General features: G+C 41.7%; 1 pseudogene; it reads left to right on the top strand.

The window, feature by feature from the left end:
- LOC137769158 (formin-2-like) overlaps positions 1-24,345 on the top strand; it is a 42,038-nt pseudogene extending 17,693 nt beyond the window's left edge.
- Positions 24,346-24,874: the final 529 nt, after the last annotated feature.

The following is a 24,874-nucleotide window of genomic DNA, read 5'->3' as shown; positions in this document are numbered from 1 at the left end:
AGGTTAAGAGAAATAATTAAGAAAAATAGTGCCCTCAGAATATCTTCTCATTATTTTTGCAACACATTTTTTGGCATGACTAAGTTGTGATACGGGATAATATGTTAGATTTTTCTAGTTCATATTTCCAGGGCGTATATTACTGAATTCTCTGTTATATTGATAATGCCAAAGAAAACCTGGACAAAAAGTATTCTACACTATCAACAGTGACCAAACACCAGCAACATTGCTCTGTGTATTAAGATTCCAGCTGGAATAATTCAAAGTAGATATTCATGTGTGTAAAATTATAATGATTTTCTATGTTTCTTGAGCTCTGAACCAATAATAAGTGGAAAACCTGATGAACTGGGTAATTTTAAAACACCTGAGATTACAGCTTGGAAACTCAAGGGGGAAATAGATTGATTTAAATTTCACACCTTCTCATTTCCTTGTTGCCAGTGAAGTGTCTAGAAGCTAGAAAACATAATAAATTAATTGGGTGGTAACATTATTGGGAAGCAGTTGAAGCCGAGCACTCAGTAATGACATCATGTACTCTTGGAATCAGTGACTCTTTATCAATCATAAGTTTACTTAGGGACTGGTTCGTTTCTGAGATGATGTGTGTCTCTTTCATAAGAGCCTAAAGTAACCACCATAAAAGGGATTCAGGAAACTAGAATTAATTACCTATGTACTGTGCACCTGTTCTTTTACTGCATTATCTTATGCGATTCTTATAATAACCCTTTAAAGCAACTATTATAATTCATATTTAACTGATAAGAAAATGATGTTTATAGGAGTTAACTTGCTTCAGGTCAAAAATTGATAAAGGGTAAGAGCCATGGTATGAGCATAGGTCTGTTTGACTTTATACTTCCTGTTATCTCCACTATGACAAAAATTAGACTTTTGCACGTGTAATCACCCTGCGGCTCTTTAATACCATCTCATGCCAAAATCATCAAATAGATGAGGTGAGAAGTTTATTTTAAGTTATTCTACTGTATTTATACCATTTATAAGAGACTGATGTCAAGATATGTTTTAGAGGCATAGATTGAAGCTGATTACATCACAGACACATGTTTAACTTTGTGTTAAATTGTGTCGATTTTACTAACTTTAGAGCTTCACTACTCTTTTAAAAAAAGTACAGTTCTGTTTTTCACAGAGTGCCTTGCTTCTTTTTTTTTTATTAAACATCTTTATTGGAGTATAATTGCTTTACAATGGTGTGTTAGTTTCTGCTTTATAACAAAGTGAATCAGTTATACATATACATATGTTCCCATATCACTTGCTTCTTGCATCTCCCTCCCTCCCACCATCCCTATCCCATCCCTGAAGGTGGTCACAAAGCACTGCGCTGATCTCCCTGTGCTATGCGGCTGCTTCCCACTAGCTATCTATTTTATGTTTGGTAGTGTATGTATGTCCATGCCCCTCTCTCACTTTGTCACAGCTTACCCTTCCTCTCCCCATATCCTCAAGTCCATTCTCTAGTAGGTCTGTGTCTTTATTCCCATCTTGCCCCTAGGTTCTTCATGACCTTTTTTTTTTTTTTTAGATTCCATATATATGTGTTCGCATACGGTATTTGTTTTTCTCTTTCTGACTTACTTCACTCTGTATGACAGACTCTAGGCCCATCCACCTCAATACAAATAATTCAATTTCGTTTCTTTTTATGGCTGAGTAATATTCCATTGTATATACGTGCCAAACCTTCTTTATCCATTCATCTGATGATGGACACTTAGGTTGCGTCCATGTCCTGGCTATTGTAAATAGAGCTGCAATGAACATTTTGGTACATGACTCTTTTCGAATTATGGTTTTCTCAGGGTATATGCCCAGTAGTGGGATTGCTGGGTCATATGGTAGTTCTATTTTTAGTTTTTTAAGGAACCTCCATAGTTTTCTCCATAGTGGCTGTATCAATTTACATTCCCACCAACAGTGCAAGAGGGTTCCCTTTTCTCCACACCCTCTCCAGATTTCATTGTTTGTAGATTATTTGATGGTGGCCATTCTGACTGGTGTGAGACGATATCTCTTTGTAGTTCTGATTTGTATTTCTCTAATGATTAATGATGCTGAGCATTCTTTCATGTGTTTGTTGGCAATCTGTATATCTTCTTTGGAGAAATGTCTATTTAGGTCTTCTGCCCATTTTTGGATTGGGTTTTTTGTTTTTTTGTTATTGAGCTGATTGAGCTGCTTGTAAATTTTGGAGATTAATCCTTTGTTAGTTGCTTCATTTGCAAATATTTTCTCCCATTCTGAGGGTTGTCTTTTGTTCTTGTTTATGGTTTCCTTTGCTGTGCAAAGGATTTTAAGTTTCATTAGGTCCCATTTGTTTATTTTTGTTTTTATTTCCAATTCTCTAGGAGCTGGGTCAAAAAGGATCTTGCTGTGATTTATATCATAGAGTGTTCTGCCTATGTTTTCCTCTAAGAGTTTGATAGTGTCTGGCCTTACATTTAAGTCTTTAATCCATTTTGAGTTTATTTTTGTGTTTGGTGTTAGGGAGTGTTTTAATTTCATACTTTTACATGTACCTGTCCACTTTTCCCAGCACCACTTATTGAAGAGATTTTCTTTTCTCCACTGTATATTCTTGCCTCCTTTATCAAAGATAAGGTGACCATATATACGTGGGTTTATCTCTGATCTTTCTATCCTGTTCCATTGATCTATATTTTTGTTTTTGTGCCAGTACCATACTGTCTTGATTACTGTAGCTTTGTAGTATAGTCTGAAGTCAGGGAGCCTGATTCCTCCAGCTCCGTTTTTCTTTCTCAAGATTGCTTTGGCTATTCAGAGTCTTTTGTGTTTCCATACAAATAGTGAAATTTTTTGTTCTAGTTCTGTGAAAAATGCCAGTGGTAGTTTGATAGGGATTGCATTGAATCTGTAGATTGCTTTGGGTAGTAGAGTCATTTTCACAATGTTGATTCTTCCCATCTAAGAACATCATATATCTCTCCATCTATTTGTATCATTTTTAATTTCTTTCATCAGTGTCTTATAATTTTCTGCATGCAGGACTTTTGTCTCCTTAGGTAGGTTTATTCCTAGATATTTTATTCTTTTTGTTGCAATGGAAAATGGGAGTGTTTTCTTAATTTCACTTTCAGATTTTTCATCATTAGTGTATAGGAATGCTAGAGATTTCTGTGCCTTAATTTTGTATCCTGCTACTTTACCAAATTCATTGATTAGTTCTAGTAGTGTTCTGGTAGCATCTTTAGGATTCTCTATGAATGTCATGTCATATGCAATTCTCATGTCATCTGCAAGCAGTGACAGTTTTACTTCTTATTTTCCAATTTGGATTCCTTTTATTTCTTTTTCTTCTCTGATTGCTGTGGCTAAAACTTCCAAAACTACGGTGAATAATAGTGGTGAGAGTGGACAACCTTGTCTTCTTCCTGAACTTAGTGGAAATGATTTCAGTTTTTCACCATTGAGGACGATGTTGGCTGTGGGTTTGTCATATATGGCCTTTACTGTGTTGAGGAAACTTCCCTCTATGCCTACTTTCTGCAGGGTTTTTATCATAAATGGATGTTGAATTTTGTTGAAAGCTTTCTCTGCATCGATTGAAATGATCATATGGTTTTTCTCCTTAATTTGTTAATATGGTGTATCACATTTGTTGATTTGCGTATATTGAAGAATCCTTGCATTCCTGGAATAAACCCCACTTGATCATGGTGTATGATCCTTTTAATGTGCTGTCAGATTCTGTCTCTTGGTATTTTGTTGAGGATTTTTGCATCTATGTTCATCAGTGATATTGGCCTGTAGTTTTCTTTCTTTGTGACATCTTTGTCTGGTTTTGGTATCAGGGTGATGGTGGCCTTGTAGAATGAGTTTGGGAGTGTTCCTCCCTCTGCTATATTTTGGAAGAGTTTGAGAAGTATAGGTGTTAGCACATCTCTAAATGTTTGATAGAATTTTCCTGTGAAACCATCTGGTCCTGGGCTTTTTTGTTTATTGGAAGATTTTTAATCACAGTTTCAATTTCAGTGCTTGTGATTGGTCTGTTTATATTTTCTATTTCTTCCTGGTTCAGTCTAGGAAAGTTGTGCATTTCTAAGAATTTGTCCATTTCTTCCAGGTTGTCCGTTTTATTGGCATAGAGTTGCTTGTAATAATCTCTCATGATCCTTTGTATTTCTGCAGTGTCAATTGTTCTCCTTTTTCATTTCTAATTCTATTGATTTGAGTCTTCTCCCTTTTTTTCTTGATGAGTCTGGCTAATGTTTTATCAATTTTGTTTATCTTCGCAAAGAACCAGGTTTTAGTTTTATTCATCTTTGCTATCATTTCCCTCATTTCTTTTTCATTTATTTCTGATCTGATCTTTTTGATTTATTTCCTTCTACTAACTTTGGCGTTTCTTTGTTCTTCTTTCTCTAATTGCTTTAGGTGTAAGGTTAGGTTGTTTATTTGAGATGTTTCTTATTTCTTAAGGTAGGATTGTATTGCTATAAACTTCCCTCTTAGAACTGCTTTTGCTGCATCCCACACCTTTTGGGTCTTCGTGTTTTCATTGTCATTTGTTTCTAAGTATTTTTTTATTTCCTCTTTGATATCTTCAGTGATCTCTTGGTTATTAAGTAGTGTATTGTTTAGCGTCCGTATGCTTGTATTTTTTACAGGTTTTTTCCTGTAATTGATATCTAGTTTCATAGTGTTGTGGTCAGAAAGGATACTTGATACGATTTCAATTTTCTTAAATTTACGAAAGCTTGATTTGTGACCCAAGATAAAATCTATTCTGGAGAATGTTCAATGAGCATGTGAGAAGAATATGTATTCTGTTGTTTTTGGATGGAATGTCCTATAAATATCAATTAAGTCCATCTATTTTAATGTAACGTTTAAAGCTTGTGTTTCCTTATTTATTTTCATTTTGGATGATCTGTCCATTGGTGAAAGTGGGCTGTTAAAGTCCCCTACAATGATTGTGATACTGTCGATTTCCCCTTTTATGGCTGTTAGTATTTGCCTTATGTATTGAGGTGCTCCTATATTGGGTGCATAAATATTTACAATTGTTATACCTTCTTCTTGGATCAATCCCTTGATCATTATATAGTGTCCTTCTTTGTCTCTTGTAATAGTCTTTATTTTAAAGTCTATTTTGTCTGATATGAGAATTGCTACTCCAGCTTTCTTTTGATTTCCATTTGCATGGAATATCTTTTTCCATCCCCTCACTTTCAGTCTGTATGTGTCCCTAGGTCTGAAGTGGGTCTCTTGTAGACAGCATATATACAGGTCTTGTTTTTGTATCCATTCAGCCAGTCTATATCTTTTGGTTGGAGCATTTAATCCATTTACATTTAGGTGATTATCGATATGTATGTTCCTATTCCCATTTTCTTAAATGTTTTGGGTTTGTTATTTTAGGTCTTTTCCTTCTCTTGTGTTTCCTGCCTAGAGAAGTTCCTTTAGCATTTGTTGTAAAGCTTGTTTGGTGGTGCTGAATTTTCTTAGCTCTTGCTTGTCAGTAAAGGTTTTAATTTCTCCATCAAATCTGAATGAGATCCTTGCTGGGTAGAGTAATCTTGGTTGTATGTTTTTCTCCTTCATCACTTTAAATATGTCCTGCCACTCCCTTCTGGCTTGCAGAGTTTCTGCTGAAAGATCAGCTGTTAACCTTATGGGGATTCCCTTGTGTGTTATTTGTGGTTTTTCCCTTGCTGCTTTTAATATTTTTTCTTTGTATTTAATTTTTGATAGTTTGATTAATATGTGTCTTGTCGTGTTGCTCCTTGGATTAATCCTGTATGGGACTCTCTGTGCTTCTTGGACTTCATTGACTATTTCCTTTCCCATATTAGGGACGTTTTCAACTATAATCTCTTCAAGTATTTTCTCAGTCCCTTTCTATTTTGTCTTTTTCTTCTGGGATTCCTATAATTCAAATGTTGGTGCATTTAATGTTGTCCCAGAGGTCTCTGAGACTGTCCTCAGTTCTTTTCATTCTTTTTTCTTTATTCTGCTCTGCAGTAGTTTCTTCCACTATTTTATCTTCCAGGTCACCTATCCGTTCTTCTGCCTCAGTTATTCTGCTATTGATCCCTTGTAGAGAATTTCTAATTTCATTTATTGTGTTGTTCATCATTGTTTGTTTGCTCTTTAGTTCTTCTAGGTCCTTCTTAAACATTTCTTGTATTTTGTCTATTCTATTTCCAAGATTTTGGATCAGCTTTACTATCATTATTCTGAATTCTTTTTCAGGTAGACTGCCTATTTCCTCTTCATTTGTTAAGTCTGGTGGGTTTTTACCTTGCTCCTTCATCTGCTGTGTGTTTTTCTGTCTTCTCATTTTGCTTAACTTACTGTGTTTGGGGTCTCCTTTTTTCAGGCTGCAGGTTCGTAGTTCCCTTTGTTTTTGGTGTCTGTCCCAAGTGGCTAAGGCTGGTTCAGTGGGTTGTGTAGGCTTCCTGGTGGAGGGGACTAGTGCCTGTGTTCTGCTGGATGAGGCTGGATCTTGTCTTTCTGGTGCATAGGTCCACATCTGGTGGTGTGTTCTGGGGTGCCTGTGGCCTTATTATGATTTTAGGCTGCCTCTCTGCTAATGGATGGGGTTATGTTCCTGTCTTGCTAGTTGTTTGGCATAGGGTGTCCAGCACTGTAGCTTGCTGGTCGTTGAGTGAAGCTGGGTCTTGTTGTTGAGATATAGATCTCTGGGAGATTTTCACCATTTGATATTATGTGGAGCTGGGAGGTGTCTTGTGGACCAGTTGGCTCTCCCACCTCAGAGACACGGCCCTGACGCCTGGCTTGAACACCAAGAGCCTTTCATCCACATGGCTCAGCATAAAAGGGAGAAAAAATAGAAAGAATGAAAGAAATAAGATAAAATAAAACAGAAAAATAAAGTAAAATAAAATAGAATAAATTTATTAAAATAAAAAGTAAAAAAATAATTATTAAGAAAAACAAAAAAAAAAACAAAAAACGGACGGATAGAACCCTAAGACAAATGATAAAAGCAAAACTATACAGACAAAATCACACACAGAAGCACACACATACACACTCACAAATAGAGAAAAAGGGAAAAAAATATATATCTTTGCTCCCAAAGTCCACCTCCTCAATTTGGGATGATTCGTTGTTTATTCTGGTATTCCACAGATGCAGGGTACATAAAGTTGACTGTGGAGATTTAATCTGCTGCTCCTGAGGCTGCTGAGAGAAATTTCCCTTTCTCTTCTTTGTTCACACAGCTCCTGGGATTCAGCTTTGGATTTGGACCCGCCTCTTTGTGTAGGTGGCCTGAGGGTGTCTCTTTGCTCAGACAGGACAGGGTTAAAGGAGCAGCTGATTCCGGGGCTCTGGCTCACTCAGGCCGGGGGAAGGGAGGGGCACAGATTTGGGGTGAGTCTGTGGCAGCAGAGACCAGTGTGACATTGCACCAGCCTGAGGTGCACAGTGCGTTCTCCTGGGGAAGTTGTCCCTGGATCACGGGACCCTGGCAGTGGCGGGCTGCACAGGCTCCCAGGAGGGGCGGTGTGGAGAGTGACCTGTGCTCGTACACAAGCTTCTTGGTGGTGGCAGCAGCGGCCTTAGCGTCTCATGCTCGTCTCTGGGGTCCGCGCTGATTGCTGTGGCTCGCGCCCGTCCCTGGAGCTCATTTAGGCGGTGCTCTGAATCCCCTATCCTCACGCACCCCGAAACAATGGTCTCTTGCCTCTTCGGCAGCTCCAGACCTTTTCCCGGACTCCCTCCTGGCTAGCCGTGGTGCACTAGCCCCTTCAGGCTGTGTTCGCGCAGCCACCCCCAGTCCTCTCCCTGGGATCCGACCGAAGCCCGAGTCTCAGCTCCCAGCCCCCACCCGCCCTGGCGGGTGAGCAGACAAGCCTCTCGGGCTGGTGAGTGCTGGTCGGCACCGATCCCCTGTGTGGGAACCTCTCCACTTTGTCCTCCGCACCCCTGTGGCTGCTCTCTCCTCCATGGGTCCAAAGCTCCCCCCCTCCGCCACCCACAGCCTCCGCCCGTGAAGGGACTTCCTAGTGTGTGGACCCCTTTCCTCCTTCACAGCTCCCTCCCACTGGTGCAGGTCCCATCCCTATTCTTTTGTCTCTGTTTTTTCTTTTTTCTTTTGCCCTACCCTGGTACGTGTGGAGTTTCTTGCCTTTTGTGAGGTCTGAGGTCTTCTGCCAGTGTTCAGTGGGTGTTCTATAGGAGCTGTTCCGCATGTAGATGTATTTCTGATGTATCTGTGGGGAGGAAGGTGATCTCCACGTCTTACTCTTCCACCATCTTGAAGCTCCTCTGAATGCCTTGCTTCTTAGTTACTAGACAGCAGTCTCTCTGTCTGTAAGCTGCCCCTGCAGAGGAAGTGGGGGGCTTCTGGGGGGTTTGCTGTGTGACTGATGAACGTGAGGCACTCAGAGGGTGGGGCCCTCCGCAGAGGTGAAGCACATCCTGCACTCTCGGTTTTCTTTAGGTACGCGTCCAGTCACCTGTTCTCTCCATCCGAGCACGCTGGAATTTATGGAATTGGTTTTGTCTTTTGTTCTCTCCCTGTAGTGAATAATTCTGAGAGCTCCATATCCCTAGACAAAACACATGATTCCTAAAGCCTTTTCTCAGCTGGGAGGAGTGGAAGGTGCGGAGATACTCTTCGCCTGTGGAGTGAGACACTTGGCCGCCCCCGAGCACTGTCACCCATGGTGCCGTGGGATCAGGAAGTTGTAAAACAAAACTGCTTTCTTTAGATCTCACTTACTGATTAATTTCAAATAATATGCTCTAAAATCTGCTCTATCTAAAGAGGTATTTCATAAAACGGAAACAGGACTGTCTCAAGCCTGTTTTTTATTCTTTGGCATTTGAAATACTATTTAAACTGTAAATCCTTTTGCATTCTACAATATATAAATAGCCAAATATCAGTTACATTCTCTAGAAACGTTTACTTCTACGTTAAAGATTAATATATGGTAGGTAAACTGGTTACCACCCAGTTTTTAACTTATTTTAAAATTATATAAATTATTTTAAATTAATAATAATTAATAATTTTGAAATTATATATAAAATGTGTGCTTCGAAGTATTTTCCTAAAGCTCTCAACACCCTTCTGATGTAAATGTACTAGTTGAAAGGTAAATAGAATAGAGTTTGATCTTTGAAAACTCTAGCTTTGGGTAGGAATTGGTACATCAAGCAATTGAAAGTTGGGTCTTCCTACACATTCCGGTATGGATTAATTGAGAACAGCCACGTCTATTACAGAGTGTTGGATAATGAAAAGAAATTAATCAAGATCAACACTCTCTTACCACATATGTTGTATGCAAATAAATTCTCAAATGTCAGAAAAAAGTGTATGATTTTAGGTAAGTGGCAAAATCTTATCTCAGTCCAGTTTTAACCTCCTTCGAAATTGGCTTAAAACTCTTCCCCCAGGATCCTGCTCTGATCAGTCCTCCTGGGTCCTCTCAATGCCTAATAGGGTTACAAACTTAATTGAGGAATTGAGTATTCTTTTCTATTGGTCCTCCTTTCAGAGTATCTTTTCTAGTTCTCTTTATACAATGGCCACTCACTACAATTTATTGTTAGTTTCAGAAACATGTTTATTTAGGAGCGAATGAAAGGAATGCGTATGAACAAAGTGGGGTGGCCTGGTTGACGGCACTTGAGGGTTACTCACCTGTGTCTTGGCAGAGGCAAGTTCAGAGAGTAAAACAGAATTGGTCAGATCAAAAGAGAGTTGTGGGGAACATAGTTCTGAAGGAATAGTGATGGAGACACAGAAACAAACCACTCGAATTGCATGAGAATGTATTAGACATATCAAAGGTTGAGGTAAACGTATGTTTCTTCTGAACTCTAAGACAAAATGTGATATGAATTCACATGTGAATTATAAACCCAGCACACAACAATTTCCAAGGTGAGTAAACAACTAAAATACAGACCAGAGTAAGAAAAAGAGGGATTAAAGGGGAGGGAAAAGACTTGGTTGCAGTCCAAAATTACAGGTTAGTCTTCCTTGAAGTTTGCCTCAGACTGTGAACGTTCTTAGGTACCATGACAAACACTTTGGCACAGTGACAGAGGAGTAGTTGGGAAGCGGGGAGACACAATGAAACCCCCATGGAGGCACCGACTTGGGAAATGGTGACATTTTTGGAAGGTGTTCACCGTGATGCATTACGGGGAAGACAGGGTTTTTCTGAAAAATACATTTTCATTTTATGGAAACTCCACCTAGCTCAGAGGAAAAATATTAGACATTTTAATTTTAGAAGTAAAGAAAAAAGAGAAATTGGTTTGTCAGTTTTAAGAGTGAAAACCAGCAGGCATCTGGAAAGCAGTTACAATTTGAGGTGAGAATGTCAGAAAAGCATTAGAGGTCACACATTGTTTTTGCTTTTCTCTGGGGCAGTAGGACTTGCAGGTGAAATGAAGTTGTGTCTTTGTTCTACTGAGCTTTAGCGGGTGTAAAATCCCTTTGTGCTGGGCAACATTGTTGATGACCTGTGGAGAAGGGCAAACAGTTCAAGCAGCTGCTTTAAAGCAGCGGTACCCAACCTTTTTGGTACCAGGGACCGGTTTCGTGGAAGACAATTTTTCCATGGACGGGGTGGGGGGTTTAGGCAGTAATGTGAGTGATGGGGAGCGATGGGGAGAGGAAGATGAAGCTTCGCTCGCTCGCCCACCACTCACCTCCTGCTGTGCGACCCGGTTCCTAACAGGCCACAGACTGGTACTGGTCTGCAGCCTGGGGGTTGGGGACTCCTGCTCTAAAGGGATAGCTGAGCTGATAAAAGTTCATAGCTTATAAAGGATGCTTCTTGGACATGTGCTGACATGCCGTGTGCAAGGTATTTGTGGTAGGTATTGAAGGAAATACAAAGAATTGCACGGTCTGGGGCTCTTCTGTATACATGAAATGATCTGCAAGCTGTAATGTAATTCGGCCAAGGTATTTAGTGTATGTTGTATTACAGAATTTAAAAAATGGGAACATTGTTGAGAACTTTTAATTAAGGACAGCTTCTTAGGAAAGGGGAAACTTAGAGCAAGTCCTCAAAGTGATCATTTTTGGACAGAAGAGGGGAGGAGAGAGAGCATTTCAGATGGAGGAGAGATTGAAGATCCAGATGTAGAAATGAGCATGCATCGCGGTGGGAGGACATAGCAAATGTGGGAGTCCTGGTGACGTGAGGGGCCGCACCCCCCATCCCTCCAGGCTCTCTGCAGCCCTGTTGGGTCCCTGCAGTGGTCTCCCAGCAGGTCTGGTCACTCCAGTCTCAGTCCCTTCTGATCTGCCCTCCACAGCCTTCCAGAGCTGTCCTTCTAGGAGCCAAATGTACTCATGCCTGCTCTCTGCTCATGGTGTTTGAGAGAAGAGTCAGACCCCCGGGTGACATGCAAGGCTTTCCCTTGCCATCCTCTGCCTTTAGCCTCATCACCCACTATTTCCTACGTGTTTGGCTTCTTACAGCCTTAAAATGACACCCTTGTTTTCTAGGCGTTAGCATCCTTCATAAGATGTCTTTGGTATCTTTTCCTTCTCACTCCTACTGCCACCTTTTAATTCACTGAATTCCTATTTCTTAATCTAAACTCATGTCAAACTTCACTCCCTCTTCAGCACGTCCCCAGAGAGGCCTCCATCTAGAGACCCCTTTTGATGCCTCTGCTCTGGGACCCTATACTTACCTTGCTTTTCCATAATTGTTGTGTTACGCATGTCTCATAGACAGTTGACCTCCTTAAAGCTAAGACTCTCCTTATTCTACTTGTCCCTCCAATATCTAACATAGCACCTGACATTTTTGGGCAGATCAGAAAATGTTTGATGAGTGAAGAAATATATGGAGACCACACTGTCTATAGCAGAGGTGCTCGTCATAGAAATCCTTCTTCTGTTCACCCCATAGTGACTGAGGATTGGGCTTTGGACCAGTTTTCCTGGGCACAAATCCCAGTTACCCCACTGTTACCTGAGGAACCTCAGCAACGTATTCTATTCTCCGTGCCTTAATTTCCTCTTCTACAAAATGGGGATAATGATAACTCTGGTCTCATAGGGTTTTGTGAGATTTAAATGCACTAATTTTTATAAAGTGCTTAGAAGAGCTCCTGGCCCATAGTAGGGCACTTCAAATGTTAGCTGTTGCCTTGTCATTATTATCGTATGTCTGGGCAATACTCTGGCTTCCAAAGTTGCTGTCTTGATGTAGTGTTGATCCTCATTATTTATAGATTCTGTATTTGCAAACCTGACAACCAGCTAGAATTTATTTACAGCTCCCAGATCACTGCTTGCAGGGCTTTCCCTTCATTTGCAGACACGTGCATACACCCCTGAGCCACTCCACCAGACTTGCTGTGAGTTCTGTTCTTTAGAAGTTTAATGACCTTAGAGGCTAGTTATGTGTTGGTGCAGAGGGTGGTGAGAAGGTGAGATGTTTATCCACAGACCATCACTGAAGGAAAATTGCGATAAGACTGTTTTTCTTCCTTGCACTAATTGGGAGAGTTGAGGAATATTTTGCTTTAGAGTTAGTGCAGGACCTTGCTGCAATTCAAGTAGTGAGAGAGAGCATTCAGAAGATGTGAGGGAACCAAAAAGGTTGTTTATTTCCATTTTTCTGACCCCTTTCCCAGACATGTTGTTTATTACTTCCACTTTGGTTATTCACTAATGATGGTAACTGTACCTTCCCATCAATCAGATTATCAATCAGTGCCATAGATGTCAAAAGTTACACCATCAATGATGATTTCTAACTGAACACCCACCCCGCACCCCATATTTCTCATCTATGCAATGAAGGGGTTGGAAGACACTTGTCGTTTCCATTCAGAAATATTCCATTTTCAGTAATTCCTTATCTTTTTCATTGTAAGGATTGCAGAGATGCTATTTTAGCTCTCTGTGTGATACTCTTCTTTTCCATAATATGTTCTACTTTAAGGAGCCTGAGGTGAGTTATTTACCAGTCACCATATATTCTGATAGTTCCTTCTTTCTTGAAATTCGTTTTCAAACTTGAAATTCCGTTTTGAACTTGAAATCGATTGCACTTTATTTCTGTGCATAATATTATCGATTTAAAATCTGGGTTTCTTTTCCTATAGGATTATGTACAGCATGTGTTGCCTTATTGTAAATCTGGAATCTCATTGGCTTTCTCCAAAGCCGTAGAATGTTTTAGAACTCAGAGCATGAGACATAGAGAATTTGTAGGCTTCTGTGAAGAGTAGAATTCAAATATTAGAGATGTCTACAATAACGTGGCCTTAGAATTTAGCAGAACTTGAAAATCTGAATATTGTAGAAAATGAATTGCATATCTCATATTAACATTTATAGAATAAACTATCACAGTGTTAGCTTACCTATAAGTGGTTTTATATTCTAGGCTCTGAAAGTATCTTGCTTACACAGTAAACATAATAACGTTTCAAAGATGAGCAAATTAAGTTTTCAGCAAAAGCTTTCCTTGAATGTATCTTGGCTTTCTTTTTGACAGTTTTAGCCTTAATACAGTAATGTTTCTTTTTCTGGGAATCAGATAATCTTGTATTTTGAAAAATACTTTGGCGAACATACTATTTTTAATGACAACTTGTCTTTTGTGATATGTAAGTATTCAAACAATTTATAAGAACTAACCAACACCACCCACATATAAAATTATACAGAAATGGAAGAATTTTGGCTGACTTATTGTATATAATTGTTTGTCCAAAGTGGATGGCAGACTCTACCACTTGTAACAATTTAGAGGTTTGAAGCAATATTTTAAAATATAAATAATCTCAAAATTAGTGATATATAAGATATATTACTGTGTTGACTAAAATAGATTTGTTATCTTTCCTCCATTTATAAGGATTCACTCGTATAGATTCTGTACAGAATTGCAAAGATCACTTTTTTCCTTTTCTCTTTTAATTTTCTTTCTTTTTTTATTTTTTTATTTTTGGCCGTGCCATGCAGCATGTGAGATCACAGTTCCCTGACCAGGGATCGAACCCTTGACCCCTACAGTGGAAGTGCAGAGTCTTAACCACTGGAATTCCCCCCTTTTCTCCCTTTAAAACTAAATTTTAGTGAGAACCTGATTTAGGATCAGTCTCTTCTCCTTTTCTTCTTCCCCCTCTTCTTCTTCATGGCTTTTAAGTTTTATATATTCTTTTATTATACTTAAACCTATGATGAAAAATAGCTGACTGTGGTAATAACGTTTAAGAATTAAGTTTGGCAGACTCACAGACATAGAGAACAGACCTGGGGTTACCAAGGCGGGGGTGGGGGAGAGATGGAGTGGGAGGTTGGGGTGAGCATATGTAAACTATTATATAGAGAATGGATAAACAACAAAGACCAACTGTACAGCACAGGGAACTATATTCAATATCCTGTGATAAACTATAATGGAAAAGAACATAAAAAAGAATGTATATATATGTATAACTGAGTCACTTTGCTCTAAAGCAGAAATTAACACAACACTGTAAATCAACTATACTTCAATTAAAAGAAAAAAAGAAGTTTGGGAGAAAATGTGTAAGATGGTAGAGTAGAAAGGACCTAAGCTCACCTCCTCTCCCTGCAGTTCACCCTGCAGACATAGACACTGGTGGCAGCTGTTTGGGGAGCTTGTTCTATCATGTGGACATGGACACTGGTGCTGGCAAGGGCCATTTTGGCTCCAGTGCTGGGACACCTCAGGCTAAGTAACTAACTGGGCATGAACACAGCCTCATCCATCAGCAGACAGGCTGCCTTAAAACCCCTTGAGCCCATAGTTGTCTCTGGACCCAGTTCCACCCACCAGGGTGCAAACACTAGCTGTAAGAAAACCACAGCACTGCAGTCTGCGGACCAGCCATCCCACTAGAGAGCAGGCCCTGCCCAGTAGCAGGCCAACACAAGTTTCAAGAAAACTCGGGACCCACATAAATCTTTGTTAGGAACTGGCCTCCTTCACCAGTGATCCGACACCTGCTCTAGGACCCCTGGGGCCCAGCAACCAGACCTCAGGGCCTGGTTCTGCCCACCAGTAGGCTGGTACTTGCCCTAGAACCTGACTTCACCCACCAGTGGGCAGGCAACAGCCCTGGCATCACCTGGAGCATGAGTCTGCCCACCAGATAGCCAGCACTAGCCCTGGGATTCCCTGAGGTTCTGCAGTCAACTGCCTCGTGACCCATTTCTGCTAACCAGTGGCCAGCAGCCTCTGCACAATGCACACCAGGTAACTAAATAGACTGGGAGCCACCAAGCCTACTGGACCATAATCAGCCTGCCACAACAGAAAGACCCAAACAGACGTCATAGGGGGGACTCCTAGAGCATATGGCTCTGGTGATGATAGGGGAGCGTGCTGCTGGAACTCTGTCTCCCACAGAAGGCCCCTTCTCTAAGGTCAGGAAATGCACCTACCAGGCCCATAAAAATAAAAACAGCAAGTTGGGGAAAATGAGGTGACAGGGAAAAATGTTCCAGATGAAGGTTCAAGAAAAAAACCTCAGAAGAAGAACTGAGTGAAGTGGATATAGGAAATCTACCTAGGAAAGAGTTCTGGGTAATGATTGTAAAGATGATCAAAGAACTTGGGAGAAGAATAGATGCACAGAGTGGGAAGTTAGAAGTTTTTAACGAAGAGTCAGAAAATACAAAAAACAACTAAACAGATGCAGAATACAATAACTGAAATGTAAAATATACTAGAAGGAATCAATAGTAAAGTAAATGATACAGAGGAATGGATCAGCAAGCTGGAAGACAGCAGTGGAAATTGCTGATGCTGAGTAGATAAAAGAAAAAGAATGAAAAGAAATGAGGGCAGTTTAAGAGACCCCTGGGACAACATCAAGCATACTAATATTTGCATTGTAGGGGTCCCAAAAGGAGAAGAGAGAAGAGAAAGGGGCTGAGAACATAATTGAAGACATAATAGCTGAAAACTTCCCCAACCTGGGAAAAGGAAACAGTTGCCAAGTGCAGGAAGTGCAGAGTCCTATAGAGGACAAAGCCAAAGAGGAACACACCAAGACATATTGTAATTGGCAAAAACAAAAGGCAACGAGAGAATATTAAATGCAACAAAGGGGAGTGAATCCTGACAGAGCAGCCAAGATGGTGGAGTAGAAGAACCCTAAGCTCACCTCCTCTCAGGAGGACACCAATATCACAAAAATATGCAGAACAACCGTTGTTGAAAATGTCTGAAACCTACCAGAAAATATCTCTACATTAAAGACATAAAGAAGGAAGCACAAAAAACTGGTAGGAGGGGTGGAGTTGTGATATAATAAAATCTGACACTCTCTGGGTGGATGACCCACAGACTGGGGAATAATTATATTACAGAGGTTTTCCCACAGGAGTGAGAGTTCTGAGCCCCACATCAGGCCCCCCAGTGTGGGGGTCTGACACTGGGAAGAGGAGACCCCAGAGCATTTGGCTTAAGCCCAGTGGGGCTTGGTTGCAGGAGCTACACGGGATTGGGGAAAACAGAGGCTTCACTCTTATAGGGCGCACACAAAATCTCATGCACACCAGAAACAAGGGCAAAACCACAATTTCATAGGACCCTGGGACAGACTTACCTGCTGGTCTTGGAGGGTCTCCTGGGGAGGCCATGGAACAGAATAGAGACTCCAGAAACAAACCTGAGCTTATATTGTCAAATTCTTCTACAGCAGAGGAGGTAAGAGTATACAATGGAGAAGACAGTCTCTTCAATAAGTGGTGCTGGGAAAACTGGACAGCTACATGTAATAGAATGAAATTAGAACATTCTCTATCACCCTACACAAAAACAAACTCAAAATGGATTAAAGACCTAAATATCAATGTAAGACCAGAAACCATATAATTCCTAGAAAAAAGATATGCAGAACACTCTTTAACACAAATGATAGCAATGTTTTTTTGCATCTGTCTTCTAAAGCAAAAGAAATAAAAACATAAACAGATGGGACCTAATTAATCTTAAAACTTTTGCATGGCAAAGAAAACCATTGACAAAATGAAAAGGCAACCTACTGAATGGGAGAAAATATTTGCAAATTATGTGACTGGTAAGTGTTTAATATCCAGAATATATAAACAGCTCATACAACTGAACATCAAAAAACAAAAACCCTGAGACTTCCCTGATGGTCTAGTGACTAAGACACTGTGCTCCCAATGCAGGGGGCCTGGGTTTGATCCCTGGTCAGGGAACTAGATCCCACATACATGCTGCAACTAAAGATCCCGCATGCCAAAACGAAGTTCTTGCATGCCACAACTAAGACCCAGTGCAGCCTAAATAAATAAATAAATATTAAAAACAAAAACCAAAAACCCCAATTTAAAAATAGGCAAAAGACCTGAATAGGCTGTTTTCTAAAGATGACATACAGATGGCCAACAGGCACATGAAAAGATACTCAACATCATTAGTCCTCAGAGAAATGAAAATCAAAACCACAATGAGATATCACCTTACACATGTCAGAATGGCTGTCATCAAAAAGAACACAATAACTATATATATATATACAAAACTGAGTCACTTTGCTGTACAGAAGAAATTAATATGTTGTAAATCAACTATACTTCAATAAAATTTTCAAAACAATAATAAAAAAGAAAATGTAAAAAAAGAGAACACAATAACAAACGTTGGCGAGAATGTGGAGAAAACAGACCCCACATACACTGTTGGTGGGAATGTAAATTGGTGCAGGCACTACAGACAACAGTATGGAAGTTTCTCAAAAAAAGTAAAACCTACCATGTGACCCAGCAATTTCACTCCTGTGTATTTATCTGAAAAAATAAAAATGAAAACAATAATTCGAAAAGATACATGCAGCCCAATGTTCGTAGCAACATTATTTATAATTGCCAAGTTATGGAAACAACCTAGGTTTCCATCAAGAGATGAAAAAACCTGAATGAACTTTTTGGCCAACCCAGTAGTTTTTGTCATCTTTGTATTAACCTCTTAATTATTCCTTCACTGTAGATGAAAAGAGGGGAAGGTAGTAGGTGTCTGTGCCACGGATGGTGGCTCCTCTTGGTGACATCTGTTGGAGTCATCTATGAAAAACCCTGGATGCTCTGGAGAAGCAGTTCTGAACATGGGGACCTCCCCCCTCCCCTCTCATTCCAGCATTAAGGGAGCAGTTGAGCCTGTGTGAGCAAGTGTGTGATCCTGAGCTTCAGTCAGCTGGAGTCTGTCCCCGCTTCTCTCCTACCACCTGTCCCTGCTTTCCTCCTTTTTCTCTACCCATTCCTCTTTCTTGTCTTTTCTTCTTACTCATCTGTTATTGGTAATCAGTTTACCCAGAGGGCTCCCCCCTTTTCTCTACCCAAAGCACTTTTTCCTGAAAGTGTCCCTTTGGGAGAGGAAGACACCGTGTGCGTGTGAGGGTGACCCATACGGGGTCACAGTTGCTCTCAGCCATCTTCATAAATTGTGGTGACCAAAGGCATCCCTTTCTGAAATGCCTTGGATAAAATATTTGAATTGTAGTAAACGTGATGTAAGTTGTATACATGCACATAAGACATATGCATACGCCAGTATGGATATCAGAAATATTTTCCATGATCTTATTGGAGACTCTTTTAGAGATTACCTTTTAAAGGTTGTGATTACCTTTAAAACTCAGGATTTAAAATGTCTTTAGGGAACGTCCTAATATCAGATGTTACTGGGCAGGAAGAGAATAGCCTATCATGGCATTAAGTGGGTCTGTCACTCAGCCTCTTCTTCCCTCTTCTCAGCGGTCTGCCGGTCTTCCATGATTTCATTCGAAGATTAGACAAAGGCCTTAGGACTTCATGGTCACGTGTGTAAACCAGTTTGAAATCTGAGGCTAGAAAAGAAGGGACACGTGGAAGTAGCAATAGTGTCTTTCCGTGGAGGGAGCGTTTAGAAGTATTATAACAAACAAATACATTTTGCTTAATTTTGTAAAACTAGTTTTTGGTATTTTGAGTATTCCTTATTTTATATTTAACTGTGAAGTCTCTGTTGCCCCTCAGGAAGTTTGTGACATGAAATCTGAGTGTCAGGCCACTGTCATTCAGCAGCTGGAGCAGACCATTGAGGATCTGAGGACCAAAATAGCTGAGCTAGAGAAGCAGTACCCGGCCGCCTCCGGAGACATGTGTCTGCGAGCTCTCAGGTTGGGAGAAAAGGACTCAGGGCATCAAAGGATTTTACAGGCAAAGTCCATCCAGGCGTCCCCAACAGAGGAGGGTGGGATGCTGACTCGTCCTCCCATGGGCGCCCTGCCTGATGCCACGAATGGAGACTCAGCCGGGCCGTCCTCACCTCCCGGACCTCAGACCAAATTCTGCGCAGATATTTCTTTGGTGGTGCCTCCAAGGCGAATATCAGTTCAGCTCGATGCACATCTGTCTCTCCAGACTCCACCACCCGCGTCGCGGCCCTGGTCTGACGGTCAAGGACAGGCGAGCTCACAGCCTTCCCATCCTTCTCTTCACACGGAGTTTGAAACCAGCCACGAGCACTCTGCTTTCCCCTCCTCTGAAAACAGCCATGACATCCCCCCCGCGCTGCCTCTGTCTCCGAAGTCCTCCCGCCAGATGCCTAATCTGAGCACCACGACTCCCCAACCGCCCCCGCCCGGTGCTGCGCCCTGGTCTGCGCTGCCCAGCCCACCGTGCCCCTCACCTCCTCCTCCGCCTGGTCCAGAGATGCTGCCATCCCCTCCCCTACCTTTGCCTGGTGAGGGAATTCCTGCTGCCCTACCTCCTCCCGGCGTGGGAATTCCTCCTGCCCCACCTCTTCCCAGAGTGGGAATTCCTCCTGCCCCCTCTTCTTGCAGTGGGAATTCCTCCTACCTCCCTCTTCCCGGAGTGGGAATTTCTCCTGCCCCCTCTTCTCGCAGTGGGAATTCCTCCTGCCCCCCTCTTCCCGGAGTGGGAATTCCTAATGTGCCCCCTCTTCCCGCAGTGGGAATTCCTCCTACCCGCCTCTTCCTGCAGTGGGAATTTCTCCTGCCCCCTCTTCTCACAGTGGGAATTCCTCCTGCCCCCCTCTTCCTGGAGTGGGAATTCCTCCTGCCCCCCTCTTCCCGCAGTGGGAATTCCTCCTACACCCCTCTTCCCGCAGTGGGAATTCCTCCTGCCCCTCCTCTTCCCAGAGTGGGAATTGCTCCTGCCCCCCTCTTCCCGAAGTGAGAATTGCTCCTGCCCCCCTCTTCCCGCAGTGGGAATTGCTCCTTCCCCCCTCTTCCCACAGTGGGAATTCCTCCTGCCCCCCTCTTCCCGCAGTGGGAATCCCTCCTGCCTCCCTCTTCCCACAGTGGGAATCCCTCCTGCCCCCCTCTTCCCGGAGTGGGAATTCCTCCTGCCCCACCTCTTCCTGGAGTGGGAATTCCTCCTTCCCCACCTCCTCTTTTGCCAGGTGTGGGGATTTGGCCTCCTCTAGCTCCTCCCCCTCCTCCCCCTCCTTGAACAGGTGCCGCCCCACTTCCCCACCCCCTCTGCTTCCTGGATCAGGTTTTCCTCTCCCACCACAAGCTGGGAGTAGCACTTCACCAACACCGCAGGCGTGTGGATTTCTTCCTCCACCATTGCCAACTGGCTTGTTTGGATTCGGGTTGAACCAGGACAAAGGCAGCAGGAAGCAGCCAATAGAGACTTGTTGGCTGATGAAGCCTCTGTATTGGACGAGAATTCAGCTGCACAGTAAAAGATAACATGAACGGGGGCTCATCTTTGCACAATTTGTCAATATGAGGGAAGCATTTTCCTTTAAAACTCTGGGGGGAAATTATTAAAAATAAAATAAATAAAAATAAAACTTGCCTGTAGATGATTACATCAGTATTTAGTGAAGCAATTTTAGACTCTTCTCCAGAAGTATCAAATGGATAAAACAAATGACATGAATCAATATACAGATTTCTGTCTATGTGGTTTTTGATTGACATTTTACAGATAGAGGGATATATTTTTCTTAGCATACATGCTCTGTTGCCTCATTGCAGAACCTCACTCTGACAAATATCTTATAAAAGTAAATCAAATACTTAGACAGACTGACTCTTGAGGATGTTTTCTGCATCCTTTGGAAGGCACAGTCTTGTTTTACTATTCAGAAATGTGCTACACAAAAATACACACATCCACACCCCATGTGTGAAATGATTTAGTTCTGAGCATTTCATAGCACTTCTGTAGATTATTTGCAACACTGTGAGGTCATAAAATCACAAACTTATATGATTTTTATAAAAGATATGATATTTGTAAAAGAATGCCTCCCAGCAGGTACGCTGCTGGTGTATTACTTATCCATGCATGTTCCATAACCTGGTTCCCCGACCCCTGGGACAGTGCTGGGACATGGCTGTGGAATGTGCCAGTGCAAGAAAAAGCATGCCCTTTAAATTTCACTGGACTTCCTTGTCCCAAGTTCTCGTGACTCTTTGAATTTGTGTGTGTGTGTGTGTATGTGATGTGGCACAGATTTAGAAATAGGATATTTACCAGTTTCAATTTCATTTCTTATATTAATTTTCTCTTCACTGAATCATAATGGGGCAGGAATCTATCGATTTTGACTACTTCTGATTTTGCAGCTCATTCTCTGAGTAATTTACCAGGTCACTTCTATGTGTCAAGGCATCATTTCCAACTGTGCCCCAAACACATTTTATCCATATGCAGTATAAGAAGTTCTTTTGTTCTGCTTTTTTTTAAATGGATCTCCCCTTTTTAGGTGGTACTACATGACTCCACAGTCACTGAAGAGTCAGGTGACATGCAGTGATGGGCAGCGGTGGGGAGACAAAGGTGCCTCTGTGGGCATGAAGTGAATCATTTTCAACCCACAAATAACCCACAAAGCTGATGGGTCAGGTTGGATTTGTGAGATATCAGACATTTCCTGCCTTGAGAGCCATACCGAGAGGGGTTGTTCTTTTATGTTTTTATATGGCGACTTGATGACTGAGAATTCCTGGAAATGACTCTTTCCAGGCAAAGGTCTCATTCTGTATTGATGCTGTTTCTCATCACGTTGATTAAAAAAATGGTGATAGTACAGAAAAGAGTATCTTCTCCTCGATCTCCATCCATCCTCCACTGCCTGCTGTCCTCTCCCTGCTCCTCTGCCGCCTCTGTCTTCCCCGTCCCCATCTGTTCCCACTCACCATAATGTCCTGCAGTTTGGTTTGATGGCTCTCTCATGGGTCTTTTGCTTAACTTTACAGACTGCAGTGTTTCACTTATTGGGAAAAAATTGAAGAGCCATCCATAGATTGTCATGAGTTTGAGGAATTATTTTCTAAAACTAAAGGAAAGGAAGAAACAGATTTCTGACACCATCACAAAGACCAAGGCTAAAAAAGTGAGTACTCATGTGTTTTCTGAAATTGGACAGTGTTTTGGGCATAAGTGTGAACTTTCATTAGAGAAAAACATTGACATTGTTTTCTGGGCTGTGTACCCTCCACAGTCTGTAAGCAGGTAGCAGAGGTTAGCATTTTAGAACATGAGGTTAAGTAAGACTTTCCCAGATAGAACAACAAATAATCATCTCCACCAAGTGATCATGTTCTGACTACTTTATTTGTAGCCTCATGATACATATTTCCAAAATTTCAGCAATTGCTTGTTTCCAGAATTAATTGTCTAGAAACAAACTGTCACTTGATTGAAATCCAACTTAGTACTAGTATGGATGGAAAGAAAGGTAAGAGTGAGCAAAGGAAAGCAAGAAAAAATCCAGTCCTTAGTAACCAATCATGTGTTTGGTATTTTGTTGCTATTGTAATACCTGAGTGGATGTCCTGTAGAACACAGCTAAACAGTCACCTTGTACTTGACACAGGGAAGAGACTCTTGCATCCAGTTCCAACATCTCCATTCTGTGTCAGATCCTTTGATCTATCCTGTGACACCTGAGTCCTAAAGAGAAGGAAGAGTGCAATTGGAGGAAAACATTTTCATGCAATGTTTTTCCACTGATCCACCAAGTGGCCTTGATAGTGAAATGATTTTGTAAATTTCTCAACGCGGCCATTCAGGAAAGTGTAGTAGTCTTAGAACAATGAGCCCAGAAGGAGTATTGCAGTTGGTGCCCATCCTTCACCCTGAAGCGGGGGTGGGGGGTGGTGGTGGTTGTGGTGGGCAGCTCTGTCTTTTTGGGTGAAAGAAAGAGAGAGAAATGAGGCTTGAAGCTGGCACAGCTTCCCCAGGCGAGTGACAACTAAGGGGTGATGTGATTCTGTGAACTTTTGCTACTGACCTGGAAGTTGAGGCTAGACATCTGACCCAGAGTTATTTTCATCCATATTTATTTCCAAACAGACAGCTGCCCCCAGATGGGCGCTGCGGAATCCAGCCTGGAGGGGTGGGTGTGAACGGAACCTCTAGCTGAGCTGGGGGTAGCCTCACCACAGGCATCTCTATTAATCTGACAATGACGCAAGCCCAAATGTGATGCAGTTGCATTTTCAGAACCATTTATTATGATACAGCTGGTTGCTGGTGACTTTAGATCAGAAAAGGCACTGAATAAATATTTGTTTAACAAATAAACCAGCTGGCTGGAGGAGGAGGGCTTTATACATATCAGTGGCTATACCCAGTAATGATTAAAAGCCAGAAAATAACTCATCTCATAATAAGCAATACTGCCAAGGTGGCTTTGTCAGTGGAATAAAGGTAAATGGAAAACCAAGTTTTTCTGGCAGAGGTAAATGTTCTAAAAATCTTTCCCAAGGCATATTTGCATATAGTACATGTAGGCTGAGTCATCACACCTCTTCCCATGGAACGTATCAGAGATGCAAAATCTGTCTGGGTGGGGAATACGGGCCGGGAGCACAGAGGCCAGGTAGAGCGAAGCAGCAGGGCCATCACCTGATGAAGGGCAGGAGTGATGTGGGATGTCACTAGTCTAGGGATGAAATTCTCCAAAAGGCCAAGCACAACCTCCCCATCTCCTGTCACCACGTTTTTTCTGTTAAATGAACAGAGATGAGGAAGCTGCTTCATGTTACATACAAGTATAGGGTTTCATGATTTTTTTTGACATAACGTTCAGTTTTTAAGCCTACTGAAATGAGATTTCTGTACAAGTCATGAAGACTTCAGACTCAGCTAGCTGGCATGAGATGGCCCCCTTGAACATGAACATCATGTGGAGTATTGTGTCTGCACAGTGGCCTCACCCTGTCATGAGCCCATCGGTAAACTGCGGGTACGAGCCTTTGCCAGTGCTGTCGTTTGAACCCTTTGGTGGTGACACACCTGTTGACCATCAGCTTAAAGAGTGTTTGTGGACCAGTCTCCATCCTGACTCCTGATGAGCTTGTCAGCATATCGTTGGCCAGGGTCTTGTACTCGGCTCTGCTATTCAGGTTTGTTTTTGGAGGGATAAGGTAATTTTTCCAGTATGTTGGTAAGAAAAAAACTGCTGCAAAGTGTTAGATGGCTGAAGAAAGCCAGTTTTATTTAACTCTGTTGTATTGGGAAGAAAAATTTACCCATTCCAAGTACTTAAGACATGTAAATTTTCATTTAAGGAAAACGTATTTTCCAAAGGCTTGCAAGCACTTTCAGTCCTGAGCAACATGGGCTTAGGGTGCCAACCTCCAGGCAGTCCAAGATTTCTGTATAAATTATAATCAGCCTATTGTATTTGGGGTCCCCCCCCATATCTGAGATTCCACATCCGTGGACACAACAACCCTCACCTTGTGTAGTGCTACAGTATTTACTACTGAAAAGACTCTGTGTGTCACGGGATGTGCACGGCTCAAACCGTAGACCTATGGTTGCTCTTGTTATATGTGGACACTGATTTCCAGTGAGGCAGAGAACCTTTGACCTGTG

This window comes from Eschrichtius robustus, chromosome 9 (assembly GCF_028021215.1).
Source record: "Eschrichtius robustus isolate mEscRob2 chromosome 9, mEscRob2.pri, whole genome shotgun sequence".
Lineage (NCBI taxonomy): Eukaryota > Metazoa > Chordata > Mammalia > Artiodactyla > Eschrichtiidae > Eschrichtius > Eschrichtius robustus.
The sequence above is the reverse complement of the archived record's forward strand: the minus strand, read 5'-3'. Positions and strand labels throughout refer to the sequence as shown.